The sequence below is a fragment of the Camellia sinensis genome, chromosome 4, assembly GCF_055761805.1.
Source record: "Camellia sinensis isolate YWXY chromosome 4, ASM5576180v1, whole genome shotgun sequence".
NCBI lineage: Eukaryota > Viridiplantae > Streptophyta > Magnoliopsida > Ericales > Theaceae > Camellia > Camellia sinensis.
Genome location: NC_138964.1, coordinates 211,331,506 through 211,346,481, shown reverse-complemented (window position 1 = coordinate 211,346,481; position 14,976 = coordinate 211,331,506). Strand labels below are relative to the sequence as shown.

General features: G+C 44.9%; 1 long non-coding RNA gene across 1 annotated transcript; it reads right to left on the bottom strand.

Annotated features, from left to right (window-relative positions):
• Positions 1-455: 455 nt before the first annotated feature.
• LOC114271739 (uncharacterized) lies at positions 456-1,177 on the bottom strand. Its single transcript, XR_014365837.1, has 3 exons — positions 798-1,177; positions 668-718; positions 456-586 (listed from the first exon to the last, which is right to left on the bottom strand). It is a non-coding gene; the product is annotated as an uncharacterized LOC114271739 (long non-coding RNA).
• Between the last annotated feature and the right edge of the window lie 13,799 nt (positions 1,178-14,976).

Here is a 14,976-nt window from a genome sequence, read left to right as displayed (position 1 = left end):
TCCATAATGCAAGGGGCCTTAAAGGTCTTAACCTTCCACTTCATCCTAAAATGAAAGAAATATGAAAAGGTTAATGCACTAGAAATATGGATAGCAATTTACTTATAATATAACATAAGATACCTATTAGCATCCTCGATTGTCTTCCCAACAATTCTTCCTTTTGGCGATACTAATAACTGTCAAGAGTGCAAGTCAAATTCAAAACCAATTTAATACATGAAAAATAGCATCAACTAACAACATAAAGTCATAAAAAAAAAAAAACTCCTACGAATACTGACTAGAGAGGCAACATCAACTCCAATTTCATCTAGGACCTGTCAAGTAAATAAATAAATAAATAAACAAACTAACCAACATGTGTTATTCAATTAACAATAACAAAAAACATAAATCATCTTGATTCATAAAAAACATAAACCAATAGAAGAACAAGAAAAATTAAACAATGAACCTGGTTGGTTAGCCCTTCAGTTTCCTCTTCAGTCTGCTTAGCTGGGGACATTTGTTGTAAGCAAGCTTGTAATTTTGTTATTTGTTGCCTAAGATTGATTAGCTGACATGCTGAAATTTTAGTTGTTGCCTGCAGAATGCAAATACAAATAAAAATAAGAAGATAAATCTGAATATAAAAACAAGAAAGAGATTACGTTCCAGAATGTACCTCATTTCCTGTTTTAGCAGTTCTCTTTATCTCCGTAACAAGTTTCTTTTCCTATATCAAAAAACAATTTATATCCGACATTGTAATTGAATAAAAAACATACGCATTACCTATAAACTCTTTAACATACTTTCAATTGCAAGGTAGTGATTTCCCTCTCAATTGCATTGGCCATTTCAAAGAACAGAGATCCATATGCAAGTCCACAACGATGTCTCCTACGCTCGTAACTATTAGAACCGACATTGTAATTGAATAAAAAACAACCACCACAGTAAGTAAACATTTATTATAAAAAGAAAGAAAATTTTTATGAAATTCTACACTTGATAATAGAACAACACATAAACATATATAAATTTATCACAAATTCAGCAATTAAGCATGAGACATTTTAACAATATTTAAACTTTTCTTATTTGCAAATAATAGAAACCTAAGAAACAAGGAGTATAGTTCAACCCTCTTCCTCAACAATCACAAATGAAGTTCAACCATCTTCATCAACATCAATTGTTGAACAACACATATCGGTGACACTGTTGTAATTCATTATCATTAAGATAAAATGTTGTACTTTCACCTACAGCTCGACCCATGTTGTTATCACCTTCATCGTTTCTCCTCGGTCGATTAGATTTGGTTTCCACATCAAGGAGATAGCGAGAACAAAAGTTCATGCATTCTTCCATCAAATACCCCTTAGCTATTGAGCCCTCCGGATGAGCTCGATTACGTACATATTGTTTCAATGTAAGAAAAAACTTTTCAATTGGGTACATCCATCGAAACTGTATTGCTCCAGCGATCAAAGCTTCATCAGCAAGATGTATAGGCAAGTGTTCCATTATGTCAAAGAAAGATGGTGGAAAAAAATTTTCAAGATGACAAAGAGTTATTGCTATACGATCCTGAATATATTCCAAATCACTTGTACGATTCACTTTGGAGCACAATTGTCTAAAAAAAGTGCTCAACTTAATCAATGGTTCAATCACATTCTTAGGCAAGGACCTCCGTATAGCTAAAGGAATAAGTTGTTGCATCAAAATATGACTATCATGGCTCTTAAGACCCCAAATACTTCTATCTTGTAAGCGCACATGTCGCGAGATATTGGATGCATAACCGTCTGGTACTCATACTTCCTTGAGTATTTTGAGAAACATATCTTTCTCATCGTTCTGAATTGTGAATTGTGCTGGAGGTACATAAACTTTATTGAACCCTCTTGACTGCAAGTGCAATGGTTTTCTGATATTCATTTCTTGCAAATCGCGTCGCGCATTCACATTATCTTTGGATTTTCCTCCAACTCCTAGTATTGTCCACAATATATTATCGCAGACATTTTTCTCTATGTGCATCACATCGAGATTGTGTCTTATTAAGTTATGCTCCCAATACGGAAATTCATAGAATATACTTTTTTTCTTCTAATTATGGCTTTTTCTTCCGTTATTTTCCCTCTCTTCTTGTCTCCTGAACATTTCCTTCAGGTCATTCCTCTTGTACTGACTAAGGACACCTTCTGATTCCAACTGATGCAACATCTCAGATCCAGATAAAATTTGAGGTTTTAGTCTCCATTCTCGACTACCATCAAATGATACTTTATCCTTTCGAAATTTATGATTAACTGGTAAGAAACGACGATGACTCATGTATGAATACTTCCTGCCATGCTTCAACCAATATGATTAAGTTTTCACATTGCAGCAAGGACAAGCATATTCACCTTTCGTACTCCATCTTGATAAGTTGGCATAGGCAAGAAAGTCACTGATTGTCCATAACAAAGCTGCATGCAATTGAAACATTTCATTGGTTGATGCGTGTAGATGTCCCCGAACGCCCCGGGAGGATGAGTCCCATTCTGTTCATTTGAGGTTACTACAGTTCGGACTCGACTTGTGTCACGGTTCTTAATCTGAACCAAAGAGTCCAAATCTGGCAAATCGTTTTGAGAAACAGATTTTTGAAAAAGTAGTGCCAAACATGGACTGCTTTGCCAGATACAGAGTCGCCACCTAAATATTTTTAAAATGGGAAAATTTAGGAAACCCTGACTCGGTGCCGAAGGCCACGTGTCCGTCATCACCGGAGTTGTCTCGGCTCGGGAGCTTGGGTACGATCGGGGAAGGTCAGCTATGAGCACCCCCTTTCGCCCGGTCCGAAGACCGGCCTCTACTAACCGTGATATCCGTTTTTGAAAACGTTATGTATTCTTATTCCATTTATTAGCCTAGAATTACTATGTTATGAGCGCAGCAAACAAGTATAGACTAGATTGCCTAATTTGGAAAGAAACATTGCATATCCGTTTGTTTTGAAAATGCTTTGGAATTTGCTACTCGCAAGTAGGCTAAAACACGGATTTCAATGAGTTTTTCCAACTCAAACAATCCAACCTCCACCCACAGGCATCCAAGCATTTTATAACACATAAGCATCTAGCCACATGTTAAGCATGTTATCATGGCAATATTCACACTCATGCGATATGCTAAAGCGGAAATACTTACATCGTACTCCGTGCCAAAACAGAGAACTCGTTAGCAAAACATGCATGATCCAAGTCCATGTTAAGTGCCTAATTTATCGCATACAAAGTGTTGCTAGAATAGGCTCGGCTATCCTAAACATGGCATGTGAGAATGCACAACTATCACATATTCAGTTTAGAATTTGAAGTACGAATGCAATTAGCGTGATGTACCGAGCCTAATGCATGCAATACAAATGCATGGATGCACGCATGCATAGCATAAGGTATGCTAAATTAAACGTGCCCTAATACTAACCATCAAAGCGGGTAAGTAAAAGGGAAGAAAGAAGTGGGATTGGAAGACATACACACCACCCACGCACACTTATTACAGATTTGCCCTCGCTCGGAGGGACCAAATAAATATTACAAATTAATTAACTACGCAAGCTAATTAATATTACAAATTAATTAATTTAATTAACAATTTAAATAAATTAATTAAAACAGGAAAATCGCCTCGGGAAACACGCCGCCATGCGCAAGCTGCCTCTGTTTTCTTTTCCTCTGCTCCTCTAGAGGCTGTCAAAACCTCAGGACTGCATCCCTGGACACTGGGGAGTGCCACCGGCTGAGTGGAATTACCACCGGCACTGGTGTGTGGCCATCGGCACAAAATGGAGTTGTCGGCAGAGGAAAGATTGCCGGCCGGCACCTTACACTGCCGGTCGGCAAAGAAAGCCTGCAGAACCTGCAACTCACAGCAACAGAGGGCAAAACAAAGCATGGTAGCACAATTCAAGGCATGTATGCACCAACCATGTCCCTTATCATGATAATGACTCAAAGGGGCATGTGCCTCGATTCTCGGACCACCAATTACACATTTCCACGCATGATGGCCTAAAGAACCAAGTATGCAAATTTGATTTCAAATGCATGCAAACCAAATCCAACCAAACAAGGCCCAATTCCTATCATCAATTCAAGGAACAAGGCATGCATGCAAGATGCAATGCAACCTAGGCATACAAGCTAAGGATGCAACATGGCATGGCAACAAACTCATGCAAGCATACAAGCATACATATGGCAATGCAAATAGATGGAAAGATGGACTTAAACATGAATTAGGCAACTCTAATAAGGCCTAAAACAGTAGCCATAATGCCCAAAAATGGAGACCAAAACATATATGCACACATACACATGTTAAGGCCCAACACTTAGGCACAAAGCAAGCAACATTCAAGCACACTTGAAAGAGGCAATCATGAACAATTGGCATGCAACGCGAGCTCTAAAATCATGTTATAAAATGATGCCAAATCACATTAAACAAGACAAGCAAGTGCATGCAAGCATGGTCCAAGTACTTGAAGCAAGTCATGAAGCTTTGAAGCATGTTTATCACAACAAACATGGTATGCATTAAACTACTAAAACAGATTTTTAGCATGTCAAAACAAGACCAAAGGACTCCTTAGATGGCATCTAAGTGGCTCAAATACAAAGGCATACATAGACACCAAAACATGGAGCATTGCTACACAAGCTTCCAAAGCATTAAAGAGGCATGCAAGGCAATCAAACAAGCATGGAAATGGGACTGAAATAACATGTGGAGGGACCCCAAATCACCAATTCGATGCAAAGATGTCATGCTACACATGCACATACTCAAGGCTAACAAGTCCAAATACAAAGGAGCTATATCAAGCATGCCAAAATCGACCCAAACACTTATGGACAGACCTAAAACATGGCAAAATAAGCACATAATCTTCACAAGACTAAGCCTAAAACATGCTCCCACAAAGGCTAACAACCTAAGGCACATTAAGGCATAAACATGGCATTACAAGGCAACTATGCTAAGCATGCATGGAGTACCAAAACCAACTTAAAATCATGTTATATTATGGATATATAAGCATGAAAAACAGACCAAACATGCTCAACACACACTCAAGCATAATGCTCTCTCAAGAGGCTAAAACATGCCCTTTTCAAGGACAACAAGGAGAGGGGGTGGCCCTCTCCTTCTTGGGACTTCAAGGCATCATCTTCACCACTGAAATCCCTCAAGATTTCAGTGGTGGAGAGACCCCAACACCAAAATCCCGGAGCTAGCACAAAATGGCTCAAAATGAGGCCTTTTAAGGCCTAAGGGTGGTCAACTACCCTCAAACAACAAAACACTCTTAATAAACAATAAAGAAGGCTTAAAAACAGAACTTTTTTATGTTATACAATAAGCACAAAAACAGCTCTAAGACAAGTAGAAAATCAATGCAAAAATGGGGAAAAATGAGACTAGGTTCTCACCCTTGTAGACCTCTTCACAAATGGTGCTCCAATGGCCTCCTTTAGCTTGGATCCTACACCAAAACTTCAAAAACAGTCCTTTAGAACCTCAAGAGCCAAAGGAAGGTGAAACACTAGGTGTTTGTGTGCAATAGTAAGACACAAAACACCTAGTGCACAAATGAGAGGGAAAGAGAGATAGAAAATGTATCTAACTTAAACCCTAGAACAAGAGCTCAACAATGGCTGTTTTTTGCTCTCAAAAATCTCGTTTGTCTCTAACCTAAGTCCTCTCCTCTTTGTTCCAAGAGAGAGCCTCTCTCTATATGTCTTGTAAAGCTTACAAGACAAGCTACAAGAGGGAGATCCTTCCATACACGTGTATAGAGGGATGCAAAAGCAAGACAGCTGTCTAAAAATATCTGCAAAAGCAGATGAACAGCAATCGGCCGGCCAAAAATGCCATCTTGGCCAAAAAGAGTGCCGACCGGCACAAAATAGTGCTGACCGGCAACAAAAAGTGCCGGCCGGCAATAAAAATTGCCGGTGGCAGCAAAACACCAGCCGGTGGCCTCTAGCCACTGCCGGTGGTGGGTGGGGATGGTCTACAAGCCCCACCCTGCCTCTCAAGGGAAAGATGCAAGTGTTTGGTGCAAAACCAGACACTAAACGGTCGAGTTTGGGGATCCTGAGGCAAGGCGCGCGAGCCGAGACCTCCGGGAACTCCAAACGAACACAAACATGGAAGATCACCGTGTGTTCAAACGGTGACGTCCAAGTCTTGAGGACGGTAAAAAATGGGGTGTCTACAGTTGCCCCTCTTTGACAGAACTCGAAAGTCATAACAATGACGGGAGTGAATGTCAAAGCCCAGAGACGACCCATTTTTGACAAGGCCGAAGACTTAGACAAACATGCAAGACAATCAAGATATGCGCCCGAAGGCAGGGGCAAAATGAAAGACAATGCACAGAGCCGAGCATAACCTATGATCATGCAAAGAAAAGCTGTAATGAAGCAAACATGCGACAGTTTTAAGCTAGCATACCAAACTACACTACAATGCAGAAAGGATGTAAGAGAATTATGGAATTCTCAATACGTCTCACTCGGGAGATACAATACCTGTGCGGCTCGTCTGGTTGCACCAGCTTCAAATGAACCGTACATACAATATCGTGCCTGCAAAGAAAACAAACTTAACAGGTACAATATGGTTAGCAACATGCATGACAATGCAAATGTGGATGCAAAACGAAATGCAATATATACAAAACAATGTATAAACAATGCAAATGAAGATGCAATGTAATTGAAACAATGCAAGCAACATGTAAAGAATTTGAATCGTGATCCAATCACGAGCGGTTTGAAACCACACCTATGTCAAATTGATTGATGGAGATAACAAGTCTGTCTACCATAGAACGGTCAACTGAACTATGAGTATTGTAGACAGACGCAAGAACAAGTATTGGGTGGAATTGACATGAGTGGGGAAACAATCCGCTGGAGAAAGGACTACGATCCTAATGCCGGATGCAAAAATTACACTACAATGTAATACATGAATATGGCACGCAGGCCAAACCAAATCTTGCCTAGGAAAGGCATGTACACATACAAGCCATGTGTAACACAGAAAAGGTGCCGCAACCCTCAACCAACATATCAGCGTGGAATCGGCGCGATACACATGCAGAACTGTGTTTTAACATGAAAAGTAAGGGCACATACCGAACCAAGCTCAACCTGGAAAGGCGCAAGCCATGGGCGGAAGGCGATGCAATGAATGCATGCAACCTACAATGCAATATCTACAAATATGCAATGGAGTGGATATGGATACAATGGATATGGCACGCAAGCCAAACCAAATCTTGCCTAGGAAAGGTATGTACACATACGAGCCATGTGTAACACAGAAAAGGTGCCGCAACCCTTAACCAACATATCAGCGTGGAATCGGCGCGATACACATGCAGAACTGTGTTTTAACATGAAAAGTAAGGGCACATACCCGACCAAGCTCAACCTGGAAAGGCGCAAGCCATGGGCGGAAGGCGATGCAATGAATGCATGCAACCTACAATGCAAATGCATGACAATGCACTATGATGCAATGACTATGTTTGCAGTTTTCCCTATCTTACCAATAGGGCGATATACTAGGTTGGTTCAGTATCCAGGACTGAGGCGCAGACAAGCTGCCTCAATCTATGGGGTTTCCATACAGATTTCAAGCCGAGGGTACACCCCTGGGTATTTAAACCAGACTTTAGTCTCGGAACTCCCGAACCTTTGCGTTCTAGGCATAAGCCATTCGAACTCTAGTTTCCACCATCCCAGTTGGTCTTCTAGGAACTCACCGCAAACATAGGCAGGTAGCCTTACCAGACCACCGAAAGTCATTCGGGCACGACGAACACCAAAGGAATTGCACCTTTAGAGGATTTAAGGTCTCCTAGACCGGGATGCAAAATGGTATGCATGACAATGCATGTTTTGTTTGTTTTTTGTTTTTGAGATGCAAATGATGTATGAAATGCATGTTGCATGAAATGCGCGACAACACGCGGCTTTCGAAGTGCACGACAATGCAAACACTAAAGGTCTTACACCTTCCAAGGATTTAAGGTCTCCTAAACCGTACGTGTTTAAGGTCTCGCCAGACCATGCGTGTTTAAGGTCTCGCCAGACCGTGCGTGTTTAAGGTCTCGCCAGACCATGCGCAAAATGCACGTGTGACACACATGCCATTCGGAATGCAAAATGAAACAAATGAGACACGTGTGCCTCATAAGATGCAAAAAAAGAAAAAAAAGATACAAGTGCACTTACACGCTACGCGAAGCCGGTTTTGAAAGTTGGACTTACACGCTACGCGAAGCCAGTTTTGAAAGTTGGACTTACACGCTTCGCGAAGCCGGTTTTGAAAGTTGGACTTATACGCTACGCGAAGCCGGTTTTGAAAGTTGGACTTACACACTACGCGAAGCCGGTTTTGAAAGTTGGACTTACAAGCTACGCGAAGCCGGTTTTGAAAGTTGGACTTGCACGCTACGCGAAGCCGGTTTTGAAAGTTGGACTTACACGCTACGCGAAGCCGGTTTTGAAAGTTGGACTTACACGCTACGCGAAGCCGGTTTGAAAGTTGGACTTACACGCTACGCGAAGCCGGTTTTGAAAGTTGGACTTACACGCTACGTGAAGCCGGTTTTGAAAGTTGGACTTACACGCTACGCGAAGCCGGTTTTGAAAGTTGGACTTACACGCTACGCGAAGCCGGTTTTGAAAGTTGGACTTACACGCTACGCGAAGCCGGTTTTGAAAGTTGGACTTACACGCTACGCGAAGTCGGTTTTGAAAGTTGGACTTATACACTACACGAAGCCGGTTTTGAAAGTTGGACTTACACGCTACGGGAAGCCGGTTTCGAAAGTTGGACTTACAAGCTACGCGAAGCCGATTTTGAAAGTTGGACTTACACGCTACGCGAAGCCGGTTTTGAAAGTTGGACTTACACGCTACGCGAAGCCGGTTTGAAAGTTGGACTTACACGCTACGCGAAGCCGGTTTTGAAAGTTGGACTTACACGCTACGCGAAGCCGGTTTTGAAAGTTGGACTTACACGCTACGCGAAGCCGGTTTTGAAAGTTGGACTTACACGCTACGCGAAGCCGGTTTTGAAAGTTGGACTTATACACTACGCGAAGCCAGTTTTGAAAGTTGGACTTACACGCTACGCGAAGCCGGTTTTGAAATTTGGACTTACAAGCTACGCGAAGCCGATTTTGAAAGTTGGACTTACACGCTACGCGAAGCCGGTTTTGAAAGTTGGACTTACACGCTACGCGAAGCCAGTTTTGAAAGTTGGACTTACACGCTACGCGAAGCCGGTTTGAAAGTTGGACTTACACGCTACGCGAAGCCTGTTTTGAAAGTTGGACTTACACGCTACGCGAAGCCGGTTTTGAAAGTTGGACTTACACGCTACGCGAAGCCGGTTTTGATAGTTGGACTTACACGCTACGCGAAGCCGGTTTGTGTTCAAAACAATGCAATGTACTAACAAGTACAAGCAAGATGCGCAAGATAGCGCGAATGGATGCATGCAAGATGCAATTGATGTGCACAAAACAGTGCGATGCGCAAAACAGCGCGGTTGAAATACAATGCACAAAACAGTGCGACGATTTGAAATGCACAAAACAGTGCGACAGTTTGAAATGCACAAAACAGTGCGATGGTTTGAAATGCACAGAACAGTGCGACAGTTTGAAATGCACAAAACAGTGCGATGGTTTGAAATGCACAAAACAGTGCGCCAGTTTGAAATGCACAAAACAGTGCGACGATTTGAAATGCACAAAACAGTGCGACAGTTTGAAATGCACAAAACAGTGCGATGGTTTGAAATGCACAAGACAGTGCGATACGCAGAACAGCGCGAACAATTTTGAAATGCACAAAACAGTGCGATGCCCAACACAGCGCGAACAATTTTGCAATGCACAAAACAGTGCGATTGATATGCGATACACATGGGGCAACTTTTGGACCTTGTAAAAGTCAAAAGGATATGAAAAGGATACACCCTACATGGGTTGGAGTGCTACGCACGGCAGACACGACCCGAGGTCAAAACGGAGGCCGGTTGAGCGTCGGGAATGCACTTTCTTGAGCTATGAAGACCAAAAACTCCTCACATGGCCTAAACAAGGCTGTGGGAACATCACCGGCCGGGAGGGGAGGCCACCGGCTGGCCGCTGGCATCAAAATAAGTCCATCGGCACAAAACATTGCCGACCGGCAAACAGTTGCTGATGCGGGGCAGTTTTGACTTTTCACCCTGGGTGTTTTAAAATAGGGTTTTAAACCCTATTTTCTCATTCCTCCTCCGCCGAAATCTCTTGCTCTCTCTCTCTAGAGCGTTTCTCTCTCCCTTTTCGCCCGTTTCTTCGCGTTCTACGCCCATTTCGTCGTTGGATTCGCGATTTCCTTCGCGTTTCGGACATTTTCAACCGATCACATTCTTGTTTCGGTGCCTCGTTTGGCGTTCTCGCCTTTTCGGGGTTTGTTCCCCCCACTTTCCTCTTCATTCCTGTGCCTTTTCACATTCCGGCCTTCCCGGCCATTTCCGACCCTCTTGGGAGTTGACTTTTCAGTTGACTCTTCGCATTCCGGCCCAGTTTTCCTTCCTCCGGCCATTTTCTCATCATTCCTGATATGGCGGACGACATTCCACGTGGCGGGACTCTCCCGGACCACGAGATGGATCCCGGGGTCGAGCTCTTACCGTTGAGCGAGCGCCCGTTCGACCCGGCGACCTACCAGCCGGCGATCCATGTTCTGCCCCCCGACGGCCTGCGTCAGTTCCGGAGCTTCGAGAGGTATGTGGCGCCTGAGCTACTACTGCGTGAGCCTACCTCCCACCTTTCATTCGGCACTTCTGAGGTAACTCTCTTTCTTCTGCTTTACTTTCCGCAATGTAGGATACAAAACTGTCATAGTTAGTTGTATTCTTTAACTGCTGAAAACTGATATGCTGTAGACTGTAGTTGACTGTAAACATACATACAATTGACATCTGCTTGAGACTGACACATGCACACGCACTGCACTAGCCCTGAATCACTCAAACACACTGCGCTCACTGTATTCTACTGCACACACACTGGCACCCAGTATTTGTCTGAATCTGTTAGATTTGCACACAATGCTATATCTATTCTTTCAAAACTGCATTTTGAATGTTGTCTTGCAATTGTTATTTTATGCTTACAGGAGGGTTCCCATACCATCGCGGGTATGGGAATACTGGTGCACGGGAGTGGTATGATGAGCTCCCCGATGCAGTCCGACGCATCGTGGACCGGGCGGGCTTCGGCGCCTTCTGCCGAGGGCTCTCCAGGTTGTCCACATGCAGACCTCTCCTCGCCGCTCTGGCGGAGAGGTGGTGGGACACCACCGATTCTTTTCATTTCTCTGCTGCAGGGGATATGATGATGACCCCTCATGATTTCTCGATGCTCACTGGCATCGGGGTAGGGGGGGATCCGATCCCTTTTGACATAGACATGGATGAGTGGACCGCCGCTCAGGTCCATCTACTGGGGGAGGCGCCACCCCTAGCTCGCCCAGGTTTCGTCCGATACTCCTGGTTCGAGGTCCAGTTTCGAGTCCAGCCCGTGTTGGAGGAGGAGGCGCAGATGTCCCCGGAGGACGTGGAGAGGTATGCTCGCGGCTTCCTCATGTTCCTATTTGGGACTACCATCTTCGCCGATCGGGCGAACACCGTGCCTCTCTGTCTTCTCAGCGCACTGGTGGACGTCCGGGACATTCTGCACTATGATTGGGGCGACGCTGCTCTGGCCACCCTTTACGGGTACATGAGCTCGGCTTCGCGCGGCAGCGGCCAGCTACTTAGAGGTTACTGGCGGGCTTGGGAGGTACACTTCTTCTCCGCTTTTTCATTCCTGTCTCGTACTTTCTGTACTCTGTACACTGCACATACTGTAGTCCACTTTACACTTGCTGTATACTGTACACACGGCACACACATACATTCTGCTTTACACTGACTGTACACTGCTCACACTGTACACTGCAAACAATACACTGCACAACACACGGCTCTGCCATTTCTGCTTTATCTGATGGTCATACTGACATCTGTTTTGCAGTTGTGGGTTTACGCCTACTTTCCTAGGCTTGCCCCCGTGCCAGTTGCGGAGACTCCTCTGGCCGTCCCGTTTTCGAGTCGCTTCGACGGGAGATGCACCCGGCGACCGCGAGAGACTTTCGGCTTCTTCCGCCGATATTTCGACACCATCACCCCCGCGGAGGTACGCTTTACTTTCAGTTCATTTAAGCTTCGCTTTTCAACTGTATATTTCAATAACAGTAGATAACAAACTGTCTGTCATTTTCAGATCACATGGCGGCCGTGGGCTTCTATGCCGGCGGCGATGCGGGGTCGGTTCCCTGGTGCGGAGGAGACCTCGCGTTTTCGGATTTTGCTTGAGGGTCCGGTCTGTCGGGCTTGGTACCTGGGGGAGCGTTTTCTACGCCAGACCTTAGGGTTACCTGAGCAGATAGTCCCGGTTCCCCCTACTGCAGACATGAGGGAGACCGAGGGGCTCACCACTGAGCAGCTGGATGATTACTCCATCGGTTGGGAGGAGGCCGGCTTCTGAGGCACTGGAGACTATCAGGAGTACGTGCGGACGTACCTGATGCGCCCCCTGAGCGGCCGTCGAGCAGAGTGGGCCAGGCCTGTGGCATCGGCGGCTGGGGCCGGAGCGGGAGCAGGGGCTGGATCTTCGAGGAGGGCCCGGGTCCGTGGTAGGGGTGGAGTGCAGGGAGGACGGGGAGCTGGCTGGCCTGCCCTGCCCGCTGTACTGACTTTCCAGGGGCAGGGTGGGTCGACCTATCAGATCCCCTTCGCCCCTCCACCGGCTGGTCACGAGTTCATCGATGTCCCCGATCTACCTCCGGTACGTATTGCTGCCTTTGTATAGTCATTTCATTTCAGTTTATTTGATATTCCACAGAATACTAATGCATCTGACACTTTTGCAGGCTTCTTCTGGGTATACCCGTCAGTCGTTGGCGATGAATGCCTCGATGATGAGGATGCTTCAGCGGACTTTTGATCTCCTAGCCCTCTACAGCATACCGGTATGTCCTTCTGACACTGGCCTCAAACCATTCATACACTGCTTTACATAATCTGACGCATGGCACAACACCTGATACACTGATCTCACAGTATCTGACACACTGCATACACTGCATTCTGCACTGTTAAACTGCCCACGGCATTCATACACTGTACTCACACACTGCATTCTGCACTGATAGACTGCTCACGGCATTCACACTGTACTCATATACTGCATTCTGCACTGATAAACTGTCTATAGTATAGTGATGCATTTCCCTTTTGTGTACTTTTTCAGCCTCCTTTCCAGATTCCCATGGCAGGAGGTGCTCCAGCTGGGCCTTCTGTCCCTGCCCGGGGGAGAGATGAGGAGGGCCGGATATTTCCCCGTACCAGGGGAGGGCGTACTCACGTCGGGAGTAGTTCGCGAGCTCCAGTCCCGGATGATGACGACGACGAGGAGTCAGAGGCGGAGGCAGAGGCGGAGTCCGAGTCATCAGAGGAGGAGACCGGAGGCGGTTCTAGCTCGGGCTCTGACGACGACGCTGATGATGCTCTTGGACCCTCATCCAGGAAGAGGACTAAGACGGACTGACGGCCCCCCGGAGTGCTCGACATGGATGCAGATTTTTGCTATCTTCTTCTTTCTTGTACTTTTCTTTTTGTTGGTAGATAGATTACCTTGTACTGCCGCAGGCAGATTTTTGTTTACAAAACTTGTACATTTGAAAAGATAATGAAATGAAACGGACTTTTTATCTGAAAAAGTGTTTACATTTACACATTTCATGCATTGTATCGCATCTCATCATGTTACACCTCAATGTAAATGGAACTGATTGGTTGTCTGAAAATTAAACACTTGCACTGTAATAATCAGATAACTTAAACAGCCCACAGCAAAATAACCCAAGCAACCCACTGCCTGATTCCGGATACACGGCCCTTACTCTGTTGGGGATTAATCTGCATACGGCCCATAACACAGCATTCGTTTCATTCTGCACACGGCAAATTCTGAACAAACGGCCCAATCTAACAGGACGGACCTCAAAGATGGAACCGGTTAGAGTCGAAACACGTTCAAATGTAGAGAATGGCACAGCATTCTGAGCATAAATGATTTTTGAAATTGAATGAGGGTTTTTCAAACCGGGGTATCGAGCCTACAACTGAACACAGCGGGGAGGACTCAAATATAGGTACCCGACCTAAACACAATGAGACACGCTCGGGAAAGACTAAAAACAAAAGACGAGATTGTCAAATCAAAGAGACACGACACACAGACGCGTAAACGAAGATGGGGGACCTCGGACCACGAGGAGCCAGTTCAAACTGGGTATTGTTTCCCACCCTGCCTGATTTGTGATTCTCACATCACTCGACTCTCAAGCTCGGATTTTTTCTCGAAACCCTTTTCCTCACTTTTCTCTCAACTTACACCTCTCTATTCTTCATTCTCTCATTTTCCATCCCTCCCCGGGGTGACTGATGAATGAACAGGGAGTTGCGGGTTCACGCCCGATGCCGTTAGCTCACAACTATTTCTTCTGGCGGGCAGAGCGCCCTTCTGGCAAGTACGTCGATGACGGGGGAAAGACAGAACGCCTGGCTCGACTGTGCCCCTAGTTCATCATTTTAACCATTCTTTGTTTTTGCTTTCTACTAAAACAGTTTTGATCAAAATGAGAGTCGGATTAACGTACTTGTTCGATTTTTGATTTGAAAAGCATGCAAGTCAGGTAGCAAGCACTGAAAGTTTTCCTTTTTGGGTCCAAGACAATGGTCCAGTTTTGGAAAATGGAATAGTTTTCGAGAAAATAGTCAACCTCAGTAAAAATTTTC